This window comes from Anser brachyrhynchus, assembly GCF_964034855.1.
Source record: "Anser brachyrhynchus genome assembly, chromosome: 12".
Lineage (NCBI taxonomy): Eukaryota > Metazoa > Chordata > Aves > Anseriformes > Anatidae > Anser > Anser brachyrhynchus.
Genome location: NC_137707.1, coordinates 5735067 through 5761214, shown reverse-complemented (window position 1 = coordinate 5761214; position 26148 = coordinate 5735067). Strand labels below are relative to the sequence as shown.

Here is a 26148-nt window from a genome sequence, read left to right as displayed (position 1 = left end):
TCCGGGCTAACCCAGGCCAGTCGCTGCTGCTCAGTACAGCTGACTCTTATCCCTTCTCCAGCCTTACTTAGGAAATTGCAGTGGGATTGATTATTTGAGATGGGATTTCAACCCCTCACACTCCTTGCAGGGTCACATGTGGTTTATTTATACCTACCTCAATCATCCTAGGGACAAGTGGAAATTTGTCAGTCACCATCCTGCGGCATTCGGAAAAAGTAAGAGCAGAGTCAAATGTAAAAGAGATCTTTAGGTTTCTTTCTGTCCTGGCCCTAAATCTTGCTGTTTCTGCATGGTTATGGGCTAAACCAATCTTGTCACCTGCACTAGTACATAGAATGCAAACAGAAAGTGGGGATGGATAACTGAGAGCATTATTAATTAGCTCAGAAATACACAAGTAAGAAAGAAGGATCCAGCAGGCAAAATGGAGAGAGAAGGGAAAGCAGCTACTTATAAATACCGAGGGTATATAAAAGGAATAGATAACAACTGGGGGAGGAAAGAGGAAGAGAACTGAAAACCATGGATAAAAATGAGAAACTAAGAATTGCAGAAAACTGATATGAGAGGTAAAAGGATGTAAGGGTCAGCAGAACTAATGGCAATAAAATTTATTTGTAGTATGTTAAAAACACGTGGAATCCTAAGAATGACATGGAAAGACGCCAAGAAAGGCAGATACGTTCACTAACAGTAACAAGCTTTGTTCAGGGCTGCAAGGAGCACAAACATTGGCAAACTGACAAATATTTACAAAATATCTCTTGCAAAGTGAAAAAAAAAAAACAGAAAAAAAAATAAAAAAAGAAAAAGTGTAAGTTGTGGAAAGCTGTATGTGCTGAAATGTCACCTTCCAGACAAGAAGAGGCAGGCTGATTTTAAGCAGCTCTCCTCACACACGGTATGTGGGGATCTTTTCCGGCTACGAAGCCTTTGCAGAAACACTACTAATAAATTAGGCTGTATGGAAACTAACACCGTGCGGTCGTGTGCTAATAGGGATGTGATCACTGCTAGGAAATAAATCCGAGCCAATGCTAACAGAACACATGAAAAATAAACCTACTGTGAAATCCAGAGTATCGTTCTGATCCAGTTGTGTGATTACATGTAGCTCATTCTGTCTCTCAGTTTGTAAAGTGAGGGCAATAAACATCCCTATCTGACATGTTTCTAAGCTAAGGAATCACCTGAGATGCTCTGTGATTGGCACTGTAAGGGTGTTATGCGTGATGTGATACATTATCTAAGCCACCTTTCTCAAGAAAGAAAGATTTACCCATCACATACGAGCACCACCCATTTCACAGCACTTCAAGGACATAGGAAAAAGAGTTGGAAAAAAAACTCCATGGAGGCCATTTAGATTTTCCAGAAAACCAAGAGAGAGTATGCCCCGCATCTCCTGTCAGCAGGACCTGGGAACCTACACCACTTTGAAGAGCTCAGCTTAAATCTTTCTTGGTTTTGACCCAATAAATTCTGCAGAGAAATGAATAAATACCTCACTTCAGTTCCTATCATCTCTGCATCCCTCCCTTGCTGGCAGGCCAACCCTGAATTCATTACATTTCATTAAAATATCCATCTGGTTCCTGCTTTTACAAGGCTATGAAATCTGCGGGCCTTTGCAGAGCAAAATCAGCTGTTCCCTGTTTAATACGGCTTTTATTGCGTACGGACACTAGATCTGAGTCACCAGGTCCCCCTTCCTCAGCTGGCAGCCGTCGGGTTCCTGTGGCACGAGCGCTAGCTCAGCTGGAGATCGTGCGAGATTAAGGTTGCCTTAAGGATGCTGGAGCTTGGCGCTCTGGTACGTGCAGCACCAGAAGACCACAACTCCCGTAAGATGCCCTGGCAGTTCAGGTAGAGACCGACTGCATGTCCGTGGGATCCAAAGCGTAATTTGGTTCTACAAGCCACGGCCTCCACAAGTCCAAGTGGAAACAAAATACTCCGTTTGCTTTACCCCGCAGAGGATGAATGTATTCTGACAATAATGAAATTTCCTCCCAGAAAATTCCGTAAATCATGGTTTTGATTGAAAAAAATTTAGAGAGATCCATGGCAGAAAGTTCCAGCAGTAATTGGATGCCTCGTGGGATGCTGCATGCACTTGCCTATTCTGTATTCACTCTCAAAAGCACATCGCTGAAGTGAGTTGCACAAACCCTGACAAGCGTTCCTTTTGGCAGCTCCAAAATGCATCATTTCAATTCGGGAGAGATTCTGCCAGGATAGGGTCACGGGGAATTTACATTCCACCTCCAGGCTGCAAGAAAGTGGTGTACTTCTTCCTTGCTTTTTCTGAAACCAAATGGCGTGGGCTCATCTCAGATGTGGAAGGTTCAAGTTCAATTCTCACCTCTGCGAGAGCCACAGCAAAATCATCTTAAAGTGACTGTTAGCTACTGGGCACTCCCGGGCTAGGGTCTGTCAGAATCTCCTTTTTAATACTGATGAAACAACTCTACTTAGTTGAAACAGCAAGAGTACAATGCATAAAACTGTTGCGTTTTTGTAAGGTACATGTAGAGATCCCACTGTAAAGTGAGGGAGGAATGCTATAATCCTGGCATCATATTCTCCTTCACTCCTGCAATGCAAAGTCAGGAAACTTAGGAAGCTATTCTTACCTTGAAAACATGAAGATTACGATGACCTTTTTAAAAATAAGCACTCAACCTTATTTGCAAAGGCTAAAAAATCCCCAGACCACCACAAACCCACTGTACACGCACACATACTGCCACTACCAGCAAATCCCACTACCTTCTCCTCAGAGCTGGAGAAAGGTCATGCCTTCGCTGTACCAATTCAAAGTTTCTGTACCCTGACGGAGGCGATTTTCCGCCTCCCGTGACCTTGAGATGCGCTGTTCCCTCCCGGCATGCCAATAGTTGTAAAACAGGGAGTGCAGTAGGAAATGGATATGGATAGAGTGAAAGCGATTCTGTTGTCCTTTCGCACACCCTCCGTGAGATGTTGAACGCATTTGAATGTGATCCATCAAGACATTGATCCCTTGGGGAAGTGGAGATGTGTAAGGAAACTTCAAGTGCTTTCTAACCAGATCTACCTACAGGAGAATGTACTGAGCAGTACAGTAAGAAGATACATTATTATCAATAGTCCCATGTCACGGAACGAGTCACAGCAGAGGTGAGGGGAAATCAGATGTGTTCTGGGGCTCTAGAGGTTATACATTCACTCAAAACAATTTCTCCTTGAAAAGTAACGAGCAAACTGCTCTCTGTTGTGGCCTCTTAAGCTGCTCTGTTTTAAAATCAGCTGCAGGAAAATGGGAATGCAATATAAAACAATACCTTTTAATAGCACTTCCTACAGGAAACACTGCAGAGGTGGTATTACACTTTAAAGCTGCCAAATTCCATAATTAAAAGAAAAATGTATGATTAAGTGTAAGAATTTTCCGTCTGTCTTTAAGACCCAAAGAATTAGATCAAAATCCTTAAAAGCCATTGCTAAACGAAGGAAATGCACGAGCTGGCCCTAGCAGCAAAGTCTGTCACCAACGCAGGCTTTATCCAGCTTAAGCCACTTCATTCTTTGATCAGAAAAGAGAAAGAGTGGCTCGAGTGGGTTTATTTAGAAGGCTGGCAAGTGTCTCAGCTGGGACAGCTGCACGCTCTGAGCTCGTCCCAGGACTAATCCTGCTTCCCTGTCCCCCCTTTCCCAAGGCCAGGGCCTGCCCTTGCCGAGGGTCCTGCCCAGGGCCAGGAGCCACGCTCAGGCCTCAGGCCAGCTCCGAAGCCCACAGCGAGAAGCAGCACAGGGGAAAGGAAAAGGACTGATCCACCATTTCCCTCACTTGTGCTACTCCTCACCTCACAGGGCCCGCCGTGAGACATCAACCTGAGGACACACGGCCTGTGAAACTGGCAGGATGCCGGTGGAAACGCCTTCCGAAGACATTCCCTCGGCCACCCAGCTTTCGCCTCGGCCTGGCTGTCGCTCTCCAGCCCCGCAGGCCCGGCCTCAGCAGAGCAGCACGTGGCTACCGCGAGTCCGGGGCTGGTGGAGGGCACTGCGGCCGTGCTGCGAGGACGAGATCCAGAGCAGGAAAGGTCTGCAGCAGTAAGCGTTTCACTCGGCGCTAGGTCGGGTTAAAAGGCTCGGCAGTCCCCGCCACTAACAAACATCTGAGTGTAGCCTTAACAGGCTTAGCAGAGTGCTGAGTAAGGTGCGGAATCAGACCTAATTGTCACTAATTGCATTGCAGGTCCAAGGGCTGAAGCTGCCTTCTCTCGTCTGCAGTGATCTGCTCTGAGGATGGGGGAGCTGAGAGGAGCCCCAGCACTTGGCCCACAGCCTTAGGGGTGACGGATTGGAAGCCCTTTGCCCAGGAAGAGGAGCTTGCAGCACCACGTGTTTACCTTCTGTTTTCCAAGGAGGGATGTATTTAACACGAAGCTCAACACCCCACATGGGTGCTTTGTGTGTTTGTTTTCACAAGGCTTGGCTTTTTGCGACGGTTGTTATTTTTGGTGAGGAAGGTCTCCAGTGGTGGAGTTCGGGATTTAATTCAGATCTAAGTTTGATTGGTTCATTCATCAATTGGGTTTCTGAAGAATCTGGAGACCAGTGGAGCCCCTAACCATGAAAAATGTGACACTGCTCTTTGATTACCACCTGGGATCTCCAAGCTCTTTTGGCCTACAAAGCGACAGTTTTTCAAAATATACAGCAACTAATATTTCATTTCAGCTGGCAGGACTCCATAAAACAGTTTGAACCTTACAGTGCACTTAAACCCTGTGATAAACAGACTGTATAGACTGAGCAGATGGTGGTTCAGGAGTTCAAAATGCTCAGGTTTCCAGCTGAACATACAGTAACCTGGAAGCAGGAGCAAAATAACATCTGAACAGGTTGGAACTACGGGATGGTCTGTTCTACTGCTTTAATGCTGATGAAGAGCTGGTCTGAAACAGGGACACACATTGGTTGGGATGATCCATTTCTATGGGAGAAGGCATGCAGTCCTCTGCAGCCACAGGCAGCTGCATCATTGCACTGCCTTTTTACAAGCCAGCAGTTGGCTATTGTGCCCCCATCACTTCATTTGGAAGGCTGTATGAGAACCTAATTGCTCTAAGTGACAGACACTGACATTTAATCTAACTTTTTAGAGAATTTACGGTGAAATTGAAGCTTTAACCTATCCTCCTCACCTTTCTAAGGGAGAGGTCTGTGGGAAGACAAGGCACAGCCATGTCTACGAGAGCCAGGAGCTGACTGGCTTTTGAGTTGAGGAGCAGAGGTAGAAAAGAAGCCAAATTCTGCATGCTGCCATTGCTGGATGTCTGCAGCACAGCTCCCCACAGAGCTGCAGTTCCCTGGGTTCCAAGAGTACAACGTTCAAATGCACTTCACATTGATGAGAGAGGTCTGCAAAGACTCACCTCAGGCACACTCCTCCAGTGCTTTCCCTTCCCAGGATACAACGATCCCCTGGAAGATGTGGCTGGCTGGGTTAAAAGAAGGCGCCAAGCTAGCCTTTCCTGCAGGAGTTAGGTTTTCCTCCTGGGATTCTGGGGCCCCAGACCAAGGTTCTCCTGCAGGAAGCTACTGAGTGTAGCACCAGGAGCTGCCAATTTCCAACTGGAAAAGCTGACACCTTGCACGAAGCTGGACAATCTGACCCTACAGTCCCTCTTTTGCACTCTCTTCATGAAGTTGGTGGACCTGCTAACCTAGGTGCACGTCAGTTACAGGAACAAAGAACACCAATTCCGAGTTTAACACTGCAGCATTTGCAAAGGAAAAGGAAAACAAAGACCTTCTCTATGCCAAATATTAAACCTCCCACCGCCATGACTACTTTTCCTCTTTACAGAAATGAATTTTGACTAGCAGTTACATCAGTTATAGTGCCCAACAGAAAAGCAGGAGTTCTGGCACCACATCACCGTAATGTAAAAAATATTAACTCGGGATTAGTAACTGCACAATTTCCTGGTGCTCTTTTAAAAATGGGGAGTAAAAAAAAGGATCTATATCATACATGCACATTTAATGAGTCCTACGACCTGATCTGGAAAAGACTCAGAGGATGCTGGAAAAAGCCGTATCTGAGGCACTTTACACAGATCTGCTCCTCAGAGTTGAGTTTCAAGACATTCGGTAAGGTATCCTCCAAATACATGCTAAATCATTTGCTACTTCTGGAAAGAGAAGCTTTCTGCGCTGTCCTGGCACCTCTCACCCATCTAATATTCTCAATTATTTAAATCCTCAGTGAAGCCTGGAAAATCAGCATCTACTGGCTGATGATGCACTCGATGCAGCAGCCTGTCCCTGTTAGAGCTCAGGCCATCAACCAAAGCAGAAATATTGGAGGCAGCCTTTGACTAAAAAACCAAAAAAGTGTTGTTTCCAGCAGTCCTTCTTTCTCTTCTTAAATACGCTAGTATGAAAGTCAGGCTTTTTTTTTTTTTAACTCTACTGAAAAAAAAAAAAAAAAAGAGTAAGGAAAACGAATGTTTCCAGAAATTAAATGGCAAGTTGTGTTATTTTTAGTGGGTTAGATGACAGGAGGCATCACATTTGAAAGTACTCACTTGATCAAAGAGCCCTAAAAGGATTCAGCAGCACTGAGAACTATATATCAAATAGGATTATGACAGAATTAAAGGACTGAGCCATTTATAACTTAGGGCAGTCTCCCTCTTTGAAGCCTGCCTTGGTAATTGATCCATTTTTCTATAAACCAGAACCATAGCATTGCATTAAAAATCTGTATCTATTCCAAAACTATTAGCTTTGTACAAGATAATCAGGGGAAAAGGTAACATTTGTATGTGACACTAGAATTTTCACTTGAAAAAGAAAATAGTCATGACATCTAAATAGAGAGAACATTTTTCCATCAGTATTACCGTGTCCAACAAATTCTCTTCTGCAGCATGTCAAAGCACCAGTTGTGCATTATGGAAACATAAATCACACAACAGACGTGGAAACTATTGTTTTTGTGTTACACAAATAATTGAAAATTACATGAATGCATCAGTGGCGTTTATTTTACTTCTTGGGACATTCAAATAGCGCTGAGAGGAAACCTGGAGACACACACAAATCAATCCAGATGCTCTTACTCACGCAAGTTGCCTTTGTGGGAACACTCCGCTCAGGAAAAATCTTGGCCCTGTTCAAGTCAACAGCAAAACTCCCACCAACTTCAAAAGCACCTACAGATGTCAATGGACAGCATGAAGCCAAGGCTCCTTCCATCAGTGAGGGGTCTGCGGCATCTAGACCTCAAACTTGCAGCACACAGGCAGGCTGGATGTTATATTTTTGATCATTTTGGCCACTGCTTACTCATTTGCAAGCAGCAAAAAAGAATGCTGCCCGTCTCTAGCTGCTTTGCAACTGCCGACGTTAAAATGCAAAGCAGTAAGAGCCAGAAGTCGAATCAAGGTATTTGGCCATCTCACTACTGTAAGAGATGCAGGCAGAAACTCTTTGAAAATAATAAATTCCAAAGCTTCTGGTAACGTATGTCTGCCAACCTGGTGTCATTTGCATGTGTTCTGGCTTTCTAAAAGGGTTCAGCAAGCTCAAATTCAGAGTCAGAATGAGCTCCCACGTAAATACATGTTTGTTGTGCCATCCCCAGGCACATTCTAAGCCAGCCAACCCACAATCCACATGGACAAATCCCCTAGGACCTGGAGAGGGGTATTATGGCACCCTCACCTCCAGTCCCACCCCTTGACTGGACACTATATACACATTCAGCATATCTGCTCATGGAAGATTTGAAAATAATCAGAGGAACTTCAAATATCACGGGGGAAAACATCCTGTGGTACAGGTACTTCTTGACCACAACTAGCCTGGTAGGCGGCAAGCTAAATGTACAAAAGAATTTTAGTTCAAAATTAAAGGTTTGTTTGGCATTAAGATATCCCTTTACTTGTTAATTTATTAGATGCATTAGTGTAACTCAAAAGAAGGAATAATTCCAAGGCACAGACTCCAAACCCCACTGCACTTATTAAAGCACTTTGCTCAGTCGAGTCAGGGTTTTACTGAACTTAGTGGATGAAAGTACTGCCATGTGTCTATCTTATCCTACAGCAGACAGACCCTACCTTTTCAGACAATACGGATATAAATAGACCAACGTTAGCATGTCTGAAATTCAGAGAATACGTTCACCACCTAATATAGCTGCTAGAAAAAGAGGTAAGAGCCTAACTTGCCCAGGCACTTTGCTTTATCCTCTGGTGGCACTGACCTCGCCCCACTGACTGTAACAGGAACCTCAGGACCCAAAGTTCAGGGTTAACAACAAATACCAGCTCCTGTCCCTCTGCACATGGCCTCATCTTGGGAAGTCACCACTGCAACTGAATCCTTGATATTGTCTAAACACGTGTCCATCCGTACTTACGTATCAACGTGAGATAGAGCTACACAGCTCTTTTACTGAGATATGCATTCACTTCAATTCATATTCACTTGAATTTTTACTTTATTAATGAATATGCTGGGTATGATTTAGCCCATTATATAGGGAGTATCTGCCAGCTCTATCTACAGCGAGCAGAGGCTGTGCTGGAGGAGAATATTCCCTCCTGCTATTAATAGAAGGTGCACCTGGTAAATTCTTAGCTGCTTCTACACATAGATTTTATGCATGCATACACACATGCACACACACACAGATGGAAGAGCCTCTACTATAAACATTCTTTGAGGTGGTAAGGGTGTGTGTAGACTAATCCATAAATTAATGGCAACTGCAGATTATCTGCAGCGTTAGATCCCACCTTTTCGATATTAAACTGTAGTTTACTACTTTCAGAGTTAAACTGCTCACTCACCAGCAAAGATTGTGAGTCTTCTCTGCTGATTTAAATGGGTGCAGAAACAAGATGTTGGGCAACAGCTAAAATCTGCTCAGTGTGTATCCAGACTGTGACAGAGCGTTTCACAGCAGGTGAAAACTTGTCGTATACTCCAGGTCCTCCTCCGTAACAAGATGCTCCACCTCTTGCTTTTAGATTGGCAAAAAACACACACATACACTTTAAATTTATTTAAACATGACTAATTCTGTGGATTAAATATTCCCATTTTGAATCATAAAAAGGAAATTTGAACCTGAATACTCCTCCTAGGCACTTCTAAAGTTGGGAAAAATGGAAGCTCTTGCTCACACACCATACAAAATTGGAAGTTTTCCTCATCAGTGACTACTTATTATTCACTTGGGTTCCCAGCCAAATTCATCCTGAAAGTCAGCGAAACCCTCTCAACTTCATAGACTTCCACTGCAAATGCGTTTTTCACTCCTGTCTACTCCGGGGGTAAACAAACACCATTTGACCTTGTATTGATTTCTTTGATTAATTTCCTATTTAAGCCCCATTCTGAGGAGTTTAAGTGGAACACATGAGACTCACAGCACTTGGGCAGGCCCTTTAAATGGGCTTGGGTTTCTCCCTTCCTGCGCACTGCTGCACAAAATCATGAGAACAATCCGCTCGTAACCACTCACTTCAGACCCAATTACCATAGGCTCCATCGCAGGCAGCTGAGTTACACTGGCAGATCCGATCTAAATCAGAATCAGCCCCAACTTCGCATTACATTTTGTCTGGGTTCTTCCCATTTAAAAATATTTACATAAGCTTAGGTTTCAGCAGTGTTTTATTTACAGTTACAAAACAGCAATTTCTGTCGGGACGGTTCATTCCAGATCATGCAACGCCGTTCAAAATGTCACTGAAAATGTATGGCAAAGGTTGGTTTGCTAATTCTATGTTCCGCTTGTTCCTTTTAAAATCAAGTGAAACTTTGTTCATTTTCCATGAAGGCTTTGAATACAACCCTGACTCGTAAGGGGATGAACGCTGCTTGGTTCCACTTGTCCTGAACCTCTTTCCCCAGGCTGTACGCAGCAGCACCGGCCCCCACGGTGCGAGCAGAGGAGCCCAGCCCCAGGACCCGGCCACCCGAGCTGAATTAGCTGGAGAAATCGCTCCCACAGCGGCCACACACGCAGCGCCAGCAGCACGGGAGGACTCAGTAGCAGGTCTCCCACACGGCGCTCCTCCAGCAGCAGCGATTTGGGGTGAGATCCCAGCCCCAGGGAAATTCGTGGAGAGGTCTACCTTTGACTTCAGTGGCCTCGTGGATAAATCCCCTGGGTGCGCTTAGCCCATGGGTAATGGGCCAACCTAAGCTTTGTGCTCCGATATGCAACAGGAGCTGTATGGAAACGTAATCATTGCAGGGGCCTGATTCAGTGGCAAAGCTGATGCAAATTGCAGGGAAATGTTGTTATTACACTATACGCAATTACACTATCACCCAGAGACTCCAATTAACAGTACAGTCTCATTGTACGGGCCTTGCTTCAAACGGAGTTTGATTTAAACAGACAAGGCAGGTAACCGAAGCCTTAGGATATACACCGTACAACTGAGAAATGAGGCAAAAGTAATTAAGTGACTTGACCAGGATCATACAGAAAATCTTTGGCTGAGCCAGACCCGGAGTCCCATTATGCTCCCTTGCCTGGAGCCAGAATTACAGCAGCATTCTTCTGCTCTGACCTCAGCCTCGCTGCAAGTGTGTGCACACGCCAAAGGCATGGCTCCAGTCCCCTCGCCCCGCAAACCCAGCTCCGCAGGTCAGGCACCAGCGAGCCCTGAGGAAGGGGAAGAGGCATCAGGTGAGGCTGTCCTGTCCTACAAAGCTGCGTGCCCTACACCCCAGTGGGGGTACACGAGGGTCCCCCCCTCAACATCGCATGGCGCTGGGTGCTGTACCTGCCCTGGCTGGGTTGCTGCAGCCGTAAATTAAGCCGACAGGTTTAGTGTGCTAAAAATATTGCATTTAATATGATAGATCCAAGGAGGCCTGACTTTTTTTTTTCACATTTCTTTAATGATTACATTTTCACAGGAAGTCTACTAAAAATTATTAGCGGTGGATTGGATAAATGCAGCGCTGAAAACATTAACTGAAGCTTGGAGCTGCTAACATTGCAAATGATCAGGACCTGCCATAATTACACAAAAAAGTTATAGCGCTGGGATTTGCAATAAGTGTTCTTTTTTTTTCCTTTAAAGATCACATTAGTATACACCTGACATATTTCTTGTGCCAGCTTTATCTTCTGAAGCTGTCTATGAGGATGCCAAACAAACTTAAGTGAAGAACATAAATATTTTTCTCCTTTTTCCACTTCCTTTCTTTAAGCATTACTGGAGGAAAAGCTCCTCGATACAGTTGCTTGGTATGCGAATGAGCTACTCTTCTCTAATACCAGGTAGCTCCAGATCACCAGCTACTAGAGCCTGCCCTAGTTCCACTAACAGTCACTGCAGCAGAGGTCTCCCCCAAAACATCTGAAAAATACAACCAAACCTGACCTGTCAACAGGTTGGGAGCTGCATGGAGAACTTGCCTATACAAATAGCACAATAGGCACAATAATTCTCAATTCTTAAGCTCTTTCCTTTTTCTTACCGATTGTTATAACAACAGATGGAACACAAGTCCCTGGCTCTGTGGGTGGACCAAGATCCACCACCAGATAACTGTTTTTAGCTTGTTATCTCTTGTTAACTCCGTAAGAATTAATTCACAAATTAATTCCTGTGATATATTTGATTGAAACAAAAGCGTGCTGCCTTGTGCGGGGATCTCCATACCTTTTAATTTCAGACAGCATTTCCTCTCTTGGCGAGCACTCACTAGAAGATGAAGCCCTGTTGACTGGCAGGATGTTGCACACAATTTTATGGCTGGGATAGTCGGGAAGAAACAAGCTTTGCAATATGTTAGCCCACAGAAGGAGCAGCACTGGGTTAACCACGATAATCTAACATCACAATATATCTTTCCCCACGTTTACACTGATGGAAAGCTATGCTTAAAACTGCCAACGACAACATCTCCTGCAGGCTGGTGTGAGCACATAATTTGCTGGAGTTGGTGAGGAGCAGCGAAGTGGAGAGAACAATTTTGCCCAAACGCCTCCTGTTGAGCCACAGTTTCCATGCTTCCCTTCTCTTTGGGCTGGGGCTGTTGAGCACCTCACCTGTGATCACAGAAATCGATCACAGGCCCAGTTCTGGAGATACCAAGCACACGGTATCACGCGTTCACCTCCCACCAGGCCTATGAGCACAGGCATAGGTAAGACCATAAGAAAAAACACAGAGATCAAAAATATTCCTCTCAAGGATTTACATTAAGAAGGCAAGCCGCCTAGGAGATGCATTACATTTTTTAAAGCAAGTGAGTAAGTCATTACGAATGAAAGGCAAAGACTGCAGATTAATTATCCAACTTGCTCTTGCACTGCTGCTTAGCGAGATTACGGCTGTGACTCTTGCAGAAAGGGGACACTGCGGTATAATTGTCTTAAAAGCTCTCAGTAGCTTAGCGAGATTTAGCCTTTAAGTGTGATAAATCTGCATCAAGCAGAAGCAGAGAGGGTACCGGCAGAGCTCAGGTAGCGCGCTGCCTCGCCACCTTTTCTGACACGCCACCAGGGTGGAACAGGACTAAGATGGAGAGATCCTACGGTGATATTAATTTTGCACGTTGAAGGCAAAGCCGCGCTGACTGATTGCGTTGCTGATTTAACCTTAGCGTTCAGACTTAGCATACTTCAGGGCTACCCTTTACTCAAGCTTCTGAAAGCAGGAACTGCATAAAAATGTTCACATTTTCCTAGCAGGCAATTTTTCTAAGATTTATAGTGACATTACAGTTTGTTTATCGATTGATTCATAAGGGAACGGAAATTAACACATCGCTTCCCCCCACACCCATGCCCCGTGCCAGGTTAATACTTTGACATGTCATCAGGTGAGCCGAAAGCATAAATTCCTTCAAAGCTGAAAACAAGCAATATTGCCTCCGAACTTCTTAGATTAATGTTACTTGCAACAGGAACAATTACTGGCTGTTTTAGAGACAGATATTTAATACCCACCTTCTGGTTCCACTGACAGTCCGAGAAGAGGCTCTCCTATTCCCAAGCCACGTGGCTGGGCTTTGCTCGAGACAAAAGCATGCCTTTTTTATTCTGTTTTAGCACACTCCTGCTATTACAAACATGTCATAATTGCCAGGAACTCCCCGAAATCAGTTGTTTCTACAATTAGTGACTGATTACACACAGCATTAAACATTGCAGGCAACAGCTCATTAACTGCTGGTATCAGCCAGCACAGGAGGACTCCGCTTCAATCCCAGCAGCTTTGTCCACAGCCCTGCACAAGCAGCTTGCTGGCGGGGGCTCGTGCGTGTGGGGTGGTGTGTGTGCACACAGCCGTTCCCTAATTTTAAGAAAGCTCCCACTCCTGCCTCAGACTAAATGTACCTGGCCTTACGGTTGGCCTACCCAACTCCCCGATCCTGAATACTTCAGAGGAATCGGAGAAGGACTCTGCAGCCTCGGCCGACCTGAGGCTTTCGCTGTACATCAGCCATGCCACCTGATTTACATTTGCCTGTAGTAAGACAACCGAAGGCTAAGGGTCAAACGTTTTCCCAAGAATTATTATTTCACCGCTTTTATTTTTGAAAAAGAGCACTGATTAGAAATATGTTGTAATTAATCCTGGTAGGGCAGCTGAGAAAAACACGCCAGCTGTATGTCTCCCTTAGATTATGATCCAGATTCATCAAGTAATAGCATATGATTTATAATATATAACCTCTGCTACCAACTCGGGGAGCAAACCGAGTCTCTCTACCCACACAGCCTTTCAGATATTGACTTGAGTGTTAGTAGGTCCAAAAAGCAACAGCAGCTAGTAAAAAAAGAGATCGAACAACATTCATTGACAGAATTCAGCAGTCCCCGTGGACGGGCTGCAATTGGCAGCAACTTCTCAGTTTCAATGTCCAAACACAGTAAGGTAATCACAGAGCTGATGCATCCGCTGTCCAGTCTCCACTTATCAGCATTTTTTTTTCCTTTTCTTTTTTATCTTGGAGATTAAAAGACTCATACCAGAGAGGCGTTCAGCAGCAGAAATTTAAAAAAAAAAAAAAAAAAAGGGAAGAATAATATAAGCAATAGTCACGGAGATTTTGTTTTTAAAGGATGGAAAATAAATGCCTCACTTAACCACCTTGAAGTCAGCAGAAGGATTCCCATTGACCTCTCGGGTGGATAAACCTGGTTCTTAAAGATGATACTAAATGCCTAAGGAAATGCTTCAAAACATTTATGATACAATCTTTTCCTAAAGAGAGCTTATGCAGAAAAGCCTTGTGTTGTCTAGGTGGAACTCTGTTATTCTGGCTGCAAATCAAATGTCATCTTCAAAAGTCCTAAGGAGCCTCTCTCAGGCTGCACGGAGTTACTACAGACGCCTCTTTATCCGGAATAAAATCACAGGAACAAGCTTGTTCTTCGTACAAGTCAATACAGTCTTCCAGGAGCAAGGCTTCCCGTCGCTCACTCTGTAAGACCCTGACATCATCCACTGTCCAAGCGTGAGCCCTTCCAAGGCTCAGGGGAAACCTTAGACCCGCTTCTAAGTGGGAACAAACCACCTATTAAGTGTGTGGTGTGGATGAAAAGTACGATACCAAATGTTTTTCTTACAAGGGTCTGGATTAGGAATCCGTAGACCTGAGAGCTCGTCCAGACTGTTATCGTTCTCTTGGCATAAACAGTCCCATCTGATACCTCACATACCACGGAGCCAGAACTCAAAGAAAATTATTTCAGCTCTAAGTGGAGTAATAAAAAAGGGAAAAACTTTCTAAAAACAGTAGTTTCCTCCCCACTACCTCTTACACGCACACAATTCGTTTGCAATACAGACATGCTCATCTCCACTGCATGCTCTTCTCCCTGCCCAATCGTCCACCAGCAATAGGAAAAAAGCGTCACTGCAGGATTTCTACTTTTCAGTAAAAGACGTTGAAATGAACGAATCCCAAAATATCAAGTAGAGACTTAAAATAGGCAACGCTTTAACAGGGCTGTCATGTTTTTCTGTGGGAGTACTTCTTCAGTCTGCACGAAAGACAGGGTGTTAGATTATTCTAAGCCAGTGCCATGATGTACACGTAATTAAAAGTCCTGTTACCTCTAAAGTGGCTGCCAAGAAATTACAGGAGAGGTCACGGACTTCTCAAATTCCTCAGCAAAATCCTTGTGCCCAAAATAACTTCGCAGAAAGTAGCTAACATGATACAGAAGAAAGAAGAGGGACATGTGGTTCCACAATAGGGTAAAAGCAAATTAGCTTGGGAACATTAGTCGGGAACTCCATGTTTTTAAACATTTGGGTTTGTTACGAATTTATACTTAGATTTTAATTCCCTGTCTTACCAAAGTTTTCTCTCTGTCTTTTCTTTTCCTTTTTTTTTTTTTAAAGCTGTCATTCCAGAGGGAACTTGCACACAAAAGACAGAAGAAAGTAAATTTCAGGTAGAGAAACTCCATTCGGATCTACTTCATGGAGGCTGTAGAAAGAGACGCATTTTTCAGCATTTTTACTAATTACAGCCTCTTACATAACCATGATCGCCCAGATCTACGTTATTACACAGCTTCCTCCAACTCCTCCAAGGCTGCAAACCACGGCTAGCAATTAAAGCCCTCGCTGCAGTTTCCCGTTGCTTGCCATGCACGCAGCGGGCAGACGACCTCATTAGCGATGCACACGACCTCTGGCTGCTCGTGCCGCTGCAGAGGAGGGCGCAGACCCGGTTAGGTTTCTGCTTCCGTCCCAGTCCATGAGCGCTGGCTGCTGCTGCTTTAAATATTTATAGCGGGTGCAGGAAGTGCGGCTTGAATGTAATGGAAGGGGAGAGATGGGGAGAAAGTCCTTCGCTCCAACTTTTGTTTCGCTTTAATCCCTGGTTGCTGGAAGTCAGGAATTTTGATACGAGATGTTAGGGCTAAGGGCTGGGAGCATGGATTTAGCAGGCTCTGGGCCCCTGAGCATAGGGTTAAATGTCAAAAGCAGAGGAAGAAGCTGTCTGCGGTGAATGTGAATTAAGTTTTCCTTTTCTCAACACACTAGAAAAAACATTTGCCACCAGAAAAAGCAGAAACTTCTGTAACACTATATTCTAACGTATAATGTCTGCTTCAGGACATGATAGTGGATAATCATCACCACTACCGTGCCTGCAGTAGTGCCTATTAAAGAAGTCTAGTGGCATCAGATGCACTGTCTTTATTTCATGGTATTTACTTCATATCTCGACTTGCCTTCCAAACAGTGCCTCATGTATCATGTATCCCCTTCCCATTCTGGTCTTACCACATAGGACATAAATAAAACACTATTAATTACATTAAACAATTATGATGTATCCTGTTCTTATAATTAAACCCATTTGTTACATTGGAATCTTGCATAATTACGTATGAGTGCCAGCGAGTCAGCTCAGCTAGCTAGCTGAGAGCCAATAACAACATTAGTCAAAAATAATACCTCCCCCTCCTTACCAAGGGAGCTTCTTTATCCTGCGAGCTGCAGCTCCCATCGGGAAAGGCGCCCCCAGCCATTCTCGGAGAGGAAAGCACAACGTTTGAGCACAAGATCCCCTTGACGGTGTGTTACCCAGAGCTCAGAGTGCTAAGATGCCAGGGATCGTGACCTGCACGGGGCAGGGTGGCAAACGGAGGCACGGGAAGGTACCTTACCGTCCAAAGGACCGTGCTGACACCAGGGCTCGGGATAAAAATGAATATTTCTGTTCTAGCAATAGGACAAATTCCTGCACCAAAAGTTTTTTCTAAAAACAAACGTACCCTGACCAGGCTTGACTCCAACAAGGCTGTGTTACATTATGATGACGGTGAAGCTGAGGGAACAGTAAATAAGGAGACTTTGCTGGCTTGAAGCTAGCTTTAAAAGAAAGAAGGGGAGATGTCTTCACCCTTATTTGTCAACGGATTTGACAGGCTCAAGAACAAGTGGGCATTATTGATGACTTCCTGAGACAAGGACCTAAAATGCCAAGTTTATTTACCCTGACTTTCTGGATCCAAGTGCGAGGGTATTTGTCTCTGGGAGTTTTGTCAGACCAACAGCACAGAGAGATGTGAGTTATGGAGGGCCAGGACCACAGGGGAAATGCTCCTTTTCTGTGGGCGTTGGAGCAGGCCTCATGACTCTATCTGCTGCTGACTTCTTCCAGATGTTGAAGATGGAGCTCAGGCTTGATTCCACGGCTCACCATTGCCTCCTGCTTACAAAGAGGAAAAGGAGACTCCCAGGAAGATCCTGCCTCCAAGTTCTTCTTGGCACATCCACAGCTGAAAGACCAAACTGTGCTTTGGCTGATGATGGAGTGAGGGAGGGTACTGGGAAAGAAAAAGCTAAAAAATACTACTTGTGTGGTAGGTCTTTGCGTCCTGCTGTTGTTTGGGGTATCAAGAATACTGGCATATCCTGGCACATCCCTTGCTTAAAGAGTTCAGAAAGTGGGGACCACGTCTGAGGGTGGGGGCCGCACACCATGCAGAAGGGAGATGCAACCAAGCTAAGGCCAGTCAAAAATGAAAAAAAATATATACACAATACTTTGGAGTGGTTTCTACCCTCCATTAGTAGAACACATTTTCATCCTTCCAAACGTTTTTGTATTTTTTTCAAATATTCAAACTCCTAAAACATCAAAACATATTTTCCTACCCTGTTCTTTTTATTCTTTCTTTATCCAGCTTCATGCAACTCTAAATACATATTTCAAAAGGTTTGGGGTTTATTATTCATCTGATTTCTTCCTTAGGCCACACATAGCTTTCTCTCTAAGCAAGCTTTGTAAAATTATAGGGTTAAATGGAAAAATTTCAGTCAGTTTGGCCTGTGGGCACTGGAACTTAAAGCTGTTGCCTTCCCACCCCTCCTGAGTCTCCAGTGCAAGCTCTTGAGTGGCTTTTCCTCTGTCTTATGAGAGCTGAGCGCACCCAGACATCTGTTCTCACACAACTTGGAGGCACTTAACCTTGACACCCATATTGTCTGTCAAATTTTGCGAAATAGGCCCCAAAATAGAAGTCATTGGGAAGGGAAGCAAGAGACATATGCACACTAAAAAGAGTGATAAACACGCCTGCAGGAAGACAAGATAAAAAAGAAAACCGAGAGAATGATAAAAGTGCATAGGTGATAAAAGGACTAAACGAAGAAAGAAAACTAAATTCTGAAAATTCAGAGTTCTGTGGCAGTGGCTGTAATTATTTCACTGACAAATTCCAGCCTTATTTCAGAGCACTACACTCTAAAAGTACACGGACAGGGAAAGGATCTGAAACCCCAGTTTTGCTCAGACCTTCTCCAAATGGTGATTTTGGAGTCACAAAAAGCTGCGCAGCTTGCAATGACAAGAAAATAAGTACATGAGGTTATAATCTGCCTTTGTTCTGCATGAGGAATTTCCATGGAGGATGGAACTGCTGGTTATTTCCATCCTCTAATTAAGATACATAGCAATTCTCTTTGGCCTCAAGTACACACAGAAGTAGTGTAGACATGTAGCGCGTTTGAACTATTAAAGGGAAAAACTGTTCTAAAATCCTCCAAAATGATACAGAGAAGAGTTCTCCGGTCCTCTCTGACCTGCCAGTGAGCCTTTATGTTTGTACAAAAGTCTGATCTATGACCACTGGTGTCACCCAGAGCCAGCCCGCTGGAGTCCTCAGCACCATTCAGTTTGGCTCCAGCTGCAAAACACAGAAAGCATCCAACGTTGGTTTGCTTTTACCTTTTGGCCATTTTGGTGCATGCAACTGCTTGCGCTAAGCCCAGAGAAGCCGGAACATCACACAAGCGGGGCACGAAGCGCCTGCATCAGATAAATCACTGAGCCTGCCACCTGAACACAAAGCAGAGCTCCAGGGGTCTGGGCTAGAAAGATTATAAAGGCTGATGGTGTATAAGTACAGAGAATGTTCCTGCAAGTGCTTAATGATGTGAGGAACCTAACTCACATGTGGAAATGCTATCAGCAGTGGAAGAAGTTGCAGCTGGGTCCCTGCCTAGCATTTGCGATCCTTAGGCAGCATCTTGCACTGTTAATTTTAACTATACCATTGTGAAGGGATGTCCGTCAGGGTTCTAGGCCATTTAGCAAAAGAAAGTGGCATGATAAATCCATCCCTTTGGGACTGGAGCTCTGAGGGGTGCAGTGGTTAGGCCTTGAAAAGGTGAAAATATCCACGGCTCCTGAATTCCAGCGCAGCACCAAGTAGGTGGGCGAGACCTCCATTCCCACGGCTGCTGCGGGACAGCCTCGGTCTGCTGGGGATGGGCACAGCCAGGACAGCACATCGTACAGGCACGCGTATGCTGCTGCGACCTCTGGTCCTGCCCAAAGCAGGATTTGTGGCCGTCTTTTCTTACAGCAAACTCATTTATATTAATTACTGAGGGGATATCAAACACAGTTGCATGAAATTGAAGGCTCTCCACAGGCTGCAGAATTTGACTTTCGGAGAAGCAAACGCTTGTGACAGATGTGCCCAGCCAAAGAGCAAGTCCTTTAGACACCGAGCAGGCAACAGAACAAAGATGCCAAGCTTAGTTATGGGGAAAACAGCGGTAATGAGGTTAAACGGGAGATTTAGGAGCCTCCATTTTTGTCTTCTTGGGGTTCAGATAAAGTAGGGCAGTAAGGCTTCGTGACTTTAATGCAGCTCAAAGTCTTCAGTCCTGTGAGGAGTTGAGTACTTCCACTTTCTTTCTGAAGACAATATATTCAAGCATCTGCATGTTTAACCAAAAATTTCTGTGTTTTAGAACCTGGCTAATTTTCTCATCTTCACATTAGTGAGCATAATTAATAAAACTTGCAACTTCCTCCATACTTCAGTGTCCTCATTGTTTATTTGGCAGGGCTTTCTTAAATCCCTGTGCACAACCTGAGCACAATTAATGCAAGGCCCTTTTTAAAACTTTCGCCATCCAGGGAACATCTTTCCTTATCTCCTCACCTCGCTGACTGTCCCAATTTTTTTTATTCTGTCCCTAAATTTCCTGCTGCCCCAGTTTATTCTTTGACCTGCATTAGTTCTGGGGAGAGTCACTTTTCAGAATTAAACAAAAATGAGAAAATAATTTACTAGGGGCCAGCAGAAAACTTTTAGCCTCTTTTATGTAACTTTCTCGTCAAGTTTGGGAGGTGAATGTTTGGTTGGTTGTTGTTTTTTTGTTGTTGTTGTTGTTTTCTACTAACCAAAGATGCCACAGGAAGTCAGATTTATTTTGAAAATGTCAAAACAAAACCCTGAGCATTTATACAAGAAGTATTTTATTCAAAATAAAAAATCCCAAGGCAGACTTTTTCAACTTTCCCCACACCCACACCTGAAAGGATGAGCTGATTTTCTCCTTGGGAAAACAAACAAAACACCATATTTTTGGAAAAAAAAATTAAAAGGCGAAAAAATTGTTATAGGAAGAACTTCACTGGGTTCCAAAGGAGTAGAAGGTGGAGCACTGCTCCTCTGCCACAACAGGCTTTCAATACACATGGTGTGGCATGCAGACACCACATCCCCATCAAGGGACCACCACCCTACGCTTTGGGAGGCTGCAGCAAGAAAGGGATTTTGGATGAGGAAGATCTGCTGATCATTATCACCTGAGAGGCAGCATCCAGAGGAAAACAACTGTGAGAAGAGCCTGATGGATGTCCTTCCATGGGGCGTTTTACAGGAAAAAAAGAAGACCAAAAAGTCCTTCCCTGCCTAGGCTAGGAAAAGGTCCTGGGGACCATTGCACGGTGGTTTTTAACTGTGGAGTTTTACTTTGGTGAATATAAAGCCTCTAGGAAAATGCCTAAAAAAAAACCACCAGAACAAGCCAGTTCTGCAACTCTGTCACACATCTCAGAAGAGGTGGTATTTAATTAGAGACAACTGCTCAGCTCCAGAGGATTTTAGCTTCTAGCCCACTTGGCTAAAGAGACTCGAAGGGGGAAAATTAAGGGAGGTGCTTAGAACTGTGAGCGTGAAACAGAGCTACATTTATTATTACTGTTGTCATTCCATCTTCTATTCTTTGAGCATTTGGGGTTGGCAATATTGCTTCCCTGATGGGCAGAACCGCTCATTAATATATGTGATACATCTGCTTCTCCATGTTGTACAGAGCAAGCAAAATCAATCCTGGTTTGTGAGGCTGAGCTTGGAGCTACAGTGGAGGCTGTATCTGATGGGAGCCTGAGCCGATTTCCCCATTTCATAAAAAACATATGCTTTGAGATCATTAAGAGGTGGTCTCTTCCATTCATATCTGCTGGAGTGTCAGGTGTAAACACAGAGCTTTTTAACTCCAAATTCAACCCCTGGTATCCTGGCTGTGCTCTGTAGCTGATATTAACAAGTGATTACCGATTTTATCAGTTTACAACTACCTTTGCTTCACTTGGGTTGCCTGCTACGTGGCATGCTGCTGTTTTATCCCCCGGTCACCAACGTCTCATGGTTCAATGTGCATCCACTTCAAAACACAGCAGCTATAGTTTCAGTCCAACGTCGGTAAATTTATACTTAAGTTATTCCATTCCATCAAAGAACGAGATGCCTTGGTTATTTAGATACCTCGAGTCTGCCGGTGTAACACTTTCTCTGAATGGCATTCACCAGGACAAAAAGAGGAACATCTTTAGTAATACTGCTGCATCAGTTATCTGGTGCTTGTAAACCTGCCTTCCCGACCTCTCGACAACAAGGGAAATCAGACATTTTCACAGCAGTGGAAGAACTTATACAATTCTGTTTTATGTAGAACTCCATTTCAGGCCCTAAGGAACTGCTTTTTCATTTTATTGTTGCCCTCTTCTCTTCACCCTGACCTGCCTCTGTATTCCCAAGTTGCTCAGCCTTTATCTCTACGTAAAGAGGGCAAAAGCCTGCTCGTCTGTGCTCTGTTCGGAGGGGGGATTCCTGTCACACCAACAGCCGAGCACCGCTACGACTTGACAGCAATATCTCCCTGAAATATTATTACTGAGCACTCGCTACATATTAAAATGCACTAAATGATATGTTATCTGCAAAGGAGAGAGAAAATGAATAAAGGTCAATAATTAAATTTTCAAAAGCCCGCAGCCTACAGGTTGCCATTTGTGCGTGTTAAAGGCTGCGAAGCCTTTCAGGAGGAGGTTGCTCTTCCTTAGATAACAAGAACTCTGAGTGCACACATGTGCAAAGCCATGAGGCCAAATACCTTACACACTGCTCACAGCACACCACAAAGACCCCAGAGCTTCAGGGCTCAAGTGAACTTCTTCATGCTTAGTGTTTTCAAAGCAAAACGACCTGCAAAAGATCAGCTGCTGGGAGTGATTATGGCAAGGAGTTAGCTTACCTACCTACCTAAACATCCATCCTTGTGTTCATAATGTAGGCCTAAGCTACCAGCGTTGACAGATTTAAAGCTTTTTATAATTTTATATATTGAATGCTTAGCTGGGCAGGAAGCGTATTTCTCACTAGGCTACTAGTCTGAGGCTGACAGAACAGTACTTTGCAAAAGCACATCGAATCAGCGGTCTGGCAGGGACTTTTTCTTCCATGTCTGCAGGGAGTTGGGCGCTCCTCTTGTTTTGCCACAGATTCATGCAGTGCCCTGAACTGTCACAGAGAGATGTTCTACATTTGCAGTACAGCCCCAACCTAAAATAAAACCAGCACCAATCCTTCCGCTCACTCGGTGGGTTCTGGAAACCTCCACAGACTCCAACCCCTCACTGTGGGATCAGTCCGGGATACAAGAAATCTTCACAGGCCTCTGCTGGATTCCCACCTGCGCTCATTTAATTCTGCACCTCCCGGTCCTGAGCCACGCACAAGCCACCAGGCACTGCAGCCAGCACGTAAGCACGTGGTGGAAACATCCTGACCCAGTGTCATAAGTCATTCTTTTTACACAAATAGGATCCTAAATACCAACTGATTGTTAAAAGGGCACTTACCAAGGTTTATTAAGTACATAGAACATAAATCCATTTGGCATGTAATTAATTCAAAATTACATGAGCACTAAATGTGCAATTAACTCTGCGAGGAATGTTTAGGCCTTTAGCTGGCATTTACAAAGGAAGCTACAAGTTTATTAGCTAGCAATTTATTGCTAAAATACTGGCAATTCATGAGTATGTTGATTGAAATCTAACTTACTATCGCTATATTGTTATAGGGCAATTAAAGGTCTAAACAACCCTTTCAAGTAAATTAAGAAACAATGGAAGTTTTATGCATTAATAAGAATGCTGTTAAGCACCCAACTAACAGGTCTTTTATTAAAGCCCAACAAGTGTGCTTTCCCCCGGCTGCACAGAACCTTTACAAACGCTCACGGAGACTTCAGCGGCGTGCTCCTGGACTCCTCAAGCAGATACCAGGAATCTGCTGGCAAAATCCTTCCACTATTGCCAGGAAAAAGTCACGCAGGATACTGTACAGTGGGTTTTAGCCACAGAGACAGTTTAGGGACTTTTCTAGTTTAAAGTGTACCACGAGAAAAGCTCAGCACGGATGTGGAAGGAGCATGCAGCAAAAAAAAGAAAGGGCCTTGCTCTGCCTGGGAAATTCTCCGCTCGGGGCCACAACCAGCAAACCGTGTCTCAGGGCTGGAAGAACACTCGCACCCCCCTGATCAAGAGGTTCAGGTGCCAGCTGCCACTCGTCCATAGGTGCCACATCGTGGAGCTACAAGGTGCCCGCATCTCCGGGGCTTTGTTTCTCACTTTAAGAATCGCCACAGTCAACACAACTCCAGCTCACAAGGGAAACGCTCGTTCCAAATCTGCTAAATCTGGCAAAGGTTTGGATTCAGGCCCAAGCTCCATGGCCTGGAACTCTTTTTTATGATGAACTAAATAATGAATCTGAGAATCCACAAATTTCTTGAAAATACATACTTAATCTGAACTTGGAGGCTAACCCCATAGTCCAAGTCTATTACTCAAGTACATAGACTCTTCTGGCAGGACATCCAGTTTATGATTACTCTTTTATCTCTGTAAAACATAATCTGTCCATAGCAAAGTCAACAGACAGCCATCTGCAGCACATATTTTGCTTCCACTTATAGCCTCCGCCCTGCGATTCTTTTCATGTAAACTAATAACCAGCTCCCATGTGCCAGTACTTTATTGGCGTTGGATCGCTGCACCCATTCTCTGCTGTAAGCACTGCATACCCCGGCTTTCAAGTGTAGAAGCCAATTCAAGCAAAATTAACAGATGACAACAGAGAGAGCTGCTTCCTTGCACCAGGCCCGGACAGGATGCTGTTTTGCCATCCAAGCTTTCAGCAGCGTTGGGTTTCTGGTTCTTTAGTTTGCTTTTCCCCCAGTTTTATGCTATCAGTGAAAATTAATCCCTCTGCACTTTGCAGTAGAGCAAAAGGTTAGGAGGAATCACAGAAAGAGAGACAAACCATTCCAGGATTATCTCGTAGGGCTGAGAGGCAGGATCTGTAAGAGGACTGAGGGGTTAGAAAAGAAAAAAATAAATAAAAAGCTAAAAATAACAAATCACTCCAGCTGATAAGTAAGACCAGCAACATGTCCCCCAGATACCGCCCAGCTCCCTGGTGCTCTCCGTTCCCTCTCTGGGACTGCTCCTGGCTGCAGCGGGCAACATCTCGTCCTTCCTGCAGCGAGGGCACCTCTGCTCCGAGCCCTCCCTTGGCCATCAAGGCTGGACACCGAGCTTTCTTTAATCCACAGTCAAATCCAGAACCGAAGAAGAACAAGCAAAAAAGGAAAGGTGTTTGTTGATTTTTGTTAGTTTCCTTCTGCTTTTGTATTTTGGAGGAGTTGTGGGGTTATTTTAAGAGCTTCACCTTTTGCCTTGTTCAGGGACGCAGGAGTTAAATCACCTTACATCGTCCGAGGGCTGCAGCAACCGCCAGCGTTCCTCTTAAAAACTCTGAATGCAAATGCTGCAGGTGACATTCCTTTGAAGTTGTATTCTTAGTTCTCCAGAAGATGCTTAATGACACCAGAAAACATTATCCAAGGCACTACAACTAAGCCTTCTCTAAAGCCCCTGAACAAAAGACGTCCAGCTCCGAGCACACCCGCCCAGGATGCCGCACGCTGTCGGATGGGGGCAAGCCTGGGCACACTCAGATTTTAACTCATTTATGGGTGACCTCCATGCCAGTGTCTTTCTGGGTGTTCAGTTCACTCCAGGATTAATCCCTCTCAATTTTTCAAGTAAGAAATAACCAGGCAGCACAGAGATTCAGTCAGCAGACAAAGGCTGTGCTGGTACCCCCGCAGGAACAGGGTTTGCTGCCCTTGAACCACGGGGCACTTTCCCTGCCTGCCAGGGGCTCTGAAGAGGAGGTGACAGAGCACAGCAATGGAGAACAGGCTGTGGCACTGTCCCAGCAATTTCCAGTTCCCATTTAAATACCATCTCGCCTGCTCATGTTACATTTTCAGTGTAAAATGACATTCGAGCGCATTAGACGCCGAGAGCCAGGCTTAATCTCGGGGTGCTGCTGATATTTTACCCAGGGTCCACATCATGCTTTGAGTAGCTGCACAGCAGGACAAATAGTCTCTGCTGAGCTTTTGTTTTACATATTTATGCTGCTAATTTACATGCAATCTTCATTCGATCCTGGCCAGGCCCTATTTTCTCAACCTCCACCTGTTCCTAAGCCACAGGGCATTTGTCTCCAGCCCGGATTGATTGAACGGTGGGGGAAAAGTTGATGGGGTTGTTCCATAGAGATGCCTAACCCCAGAAGATGTTGAAGAGGGGTTTATGTGCACAAATATATTCATGAACAACAACAAGAGAGCAGGATTTACTGGTGCCTGCCACCAGATCCTGAGTTATGACGAGGACTGTGTCAGTTGAGCTATTTTCAATGTTCTTTTGTTTAGGGTTGATTAGAAGTGCAGTCTGAACTGCGCGGCTCCCACTGGCAGCCTGATAAATACGGGCACAGCAGCTTTGTTGATTGTCCTCCTCTCCTCTCCCTTTCACTCCCTCTCCTTAAAAATGCATTTCCAGAACTGCTCCATTCATTCTGTAGTCAGGCCACCAAAGGAAATCAGAATTTACTGGAAGGCCTTTGGTTTTCAGAAGGCTATTTAGGGAAAGTAAGAGAAAAAAATCCCTTGGGAAAATCTCATC

General features: G+C 44.6%; 1 protein-coding gene across 5 annotated transcripts in view; it reads right to left on the bottom strand.

The window, feature by feature from the left end:
• Nucleotides 1-26148, bottom strand: part of LOC308176580 (uncharacterized protein) — a 378041-nt gene that overhangs the window by 122811 nt on the left and 229082 nt on the right. Inside the window, exon 6 of one of the 5 annotated variants that reach the window (XM_080552540.1) lies at nucleotides 19755-26147. The exons of the other annotated variants lie outside the window; for them this stretch is intronic. The gene's annotated coding sequence lies outside the window, so the exon portion shown is untranslated. Of the gene's footprint in view, nucleotides 1-19754; nucleotide 26148 lie in introns of those variants that run through there. 5 annotated transcript variants of the gene reach the window in all.